We start from the raw sequence: 2,235 nt of genomic DNA, 5'->3' as shown, positions 1-2,235 counted from the left end.
TTCCCTGGGATGGGAGCGCGGAAAGGCCGGGGTCCCAGCCTCCTCCCCAAGGTCAGGGAGCCCCGCGGAAAGGCAGGGGCGCCCTGAGTATTTAAGGGGGCCTGCCGACACGGAAGGCGAACAGGGGGCACCCCTGTGTGACCCTGGTGCCTGCCCCCGCTCCTCCACTCCCAGCACTGGTGGGTCACCTTTAAGCTCCAAACTTCCCGGCATCCTAAATGCAGACGTGATTAAAGGTCTAGAAATTAATTTCCAAGAGGTCTTTAAATGAAAACCCGAGAGGAAACAATTCCAAAACCCCAGAAAACTTCATGCTCTTAAGGACGGCTGACAATGTCACACATCAGTGCCTCGGCCGAACTTCAGCCGAGCAGCGCACAACTTACGACGCGAATTTTCAGGGCGTCCGTGAGCCTCCCTGGAGAGGGGACCTTCGCTCCTCGAGTCACACTCACCCACGCCGCTTGAATAATAGTGTCATAATTTTAAAAGTGTATAAACCTTTTACAAGTCCCGCCACACGAAGCATCTTCTGCTTTAGCCTCAATAAAACGAATGTGGATCTTTAACTGGGAATAAATAAAACCTGACGCTTAAACTCAGCTGCCGGGAGGGAGAATTCAATCGCCGCCCCTCCCAGGAGGGAAACCTTCCCTCCGTTCACGGCCCCCCTCCCTCCCCATTGACCCTAATCTTCAAGTGATTTGACTCCATCTTTTCGTTCCTGGGCTTCAAGACCAGTATTTAGCCCATTCGTTTTTCTAAAGGCGATGGAAGAACGGACTACAACCATTCACCCCCACATGTGGCAACTTTTAAGACGCAAAGCTTAAAACCGAGGGAAAAGAATGCCCCCTGGCTTAATACCTAGAAGGAAACCTAAAATGCGGCGCCTACAACGAGTAGATTAGAATTTCAACTTTTTTCCAATAGGAGACGCCGGCTTAAGTCCATCAAGCAGTAGCTCCGCCCTCCTCCCCAAATAGCAGGTTAGGCGTGGAGGCGGCTGCACGCCGTGCAAGCCGGTCCGCTCGGCGCGGGCACACGCGCTCCAGCTCGCGCGCGGCGACTCCCACCCGGATCTTTAAACCCTGCGGCGTCCCCGGCTCGCCCTCCGAGCGGGACCGCACACAGCCCGTCTGCCGGGGCTGCGGGGAGCCGGCTTCCAGCCCCGACCGCCCAGCAGAGCCGGCTCCCCGAGAATTTTAGTCCCCTCCTCTAAGGAATTCAGGTGCCAGTGGAAGAAGGTCTCACAGTGTGCAAAGTCAGCCAGAGAGGTTCGTTCGACGGCCAGAAGGGCGGAATCAAACCCAAAGGCTGCAGGGCGGCCCCCGGGCCCGCGCCGCTGCAGACGCGTCTGGCTTTTCCCGAAGGGAAGTCCGCCCGCGGCGGAGCCGGGTGGGGGCACCTCCCCAATCAGGGCAACCAACTCCCACGGGGATCGAGGGCGGCGGGGGGCTCCGGGCTGCGCGGGGTCCACGGCAAGGTCCCCCGATTCCCCCTTGTCACAAGCGCGCACGTGGGAGCCAGGTCTACACAGGCGCAAGCAGCACAAACTCACAGCCGTCTGGATCCGGGCTCCTAAGCCACTTAAAAGCCAATCTACTACCAAGAATAAGAAGAGAAAATCCGCGAAAGGAGGGCCCTCAGCACACGGGGGGCCTGTGGGGTGCCTGTAGCAGGAGACCACGTCTACACAGACACAGACACACAACCTTCTATCCCCGGCTTCACAGCACACACGTTTTATCCAGCAGAAATGAGGAAATCAAAACTCAAAAGAGAGAGTGTTCTCAAANAGACGTGGACGTCTGCGAGGACGACGACGACGCGGACGAGCTGGAGGAGAGCGGCGCCGGCGAGCCGCACATCTCCTTGCACAGCAGGCAGATCTGGAAGTCGGTCTCGGGGAACGAAGCCATTTGCAAGGCGGCTCGGAGGAGGGAGGAGACCAGAGAGGAAGAGGAGGAGGATCGGCGAGGTAGGTGGTGTGAGTGGGGGGGGGCGCCGACTCACTCAGAAAAGCGCATCGATCGGGCCTGCGATCCCCCAGGAGGCGGCTCCCGAGCGGCGCGGCGCGCCTGGCCTCGTCGCGTCCCGCCCGCGCGCTGCCAGCCCCGACGCTGCGGGCATCAAATGCCACCACCCGGAGGCGACCCAGATTCCGCCCGGAGGACGCGAGGCCGCGTGCCTTTCGGAGCGGGAGCGCCGGAACAAGTCCGGACACGCGAGGGG

At 59.9% G+C, this 2,235-nt stretch overlaps 1 long non-coding RNA gene across 2 annotated transcripts in view; it reads left to right on the top strand.

Annotated features, from left to right (window-relative positions):
- The first annotated feature begins 1,806 nt into the window (after nt 1–1,806).
- The window catches only part of LOC144223541 (uncharacterized), a 5,700-nt gene continuing 5,271 nt past the window's right edge, over nt 1,807–2,235 (top strand). For both annotated transcript variants that reach the window (XR_013332730.1, XR_013332729.1), the window contains exon 1: nt 1,807–1,981. This is a non-coding gene — a long non-coding RNA (uncharacterized LOC144223541). The remainder of the gene's footprint in view (nt 1,982–2,235) is intronic.

The sequence above is a fragment of the Crocuta crocuta genome, unplaced genomic scaffold (genome assembly GCF_008692635.1).
Source record: "Crocuta crocuta isolate KB4526 unplaced genomic scaffold, BGI_CrCroc_1.0 scaffold70, whole genome shotgun sequence".
In the NCBI taxonomy this organism is placed as follows: Eukaryota; Metazoa; Chordata; class Mammalia; order Carnivora; family Hyaenidae; genus Crocuta; species Crocuta crocuta.
The sequence above is the reverse complement of the archived record's forward strand: the minus strand, read 5'-3'. Positions and strand labels throughout refer to the sequence as shown.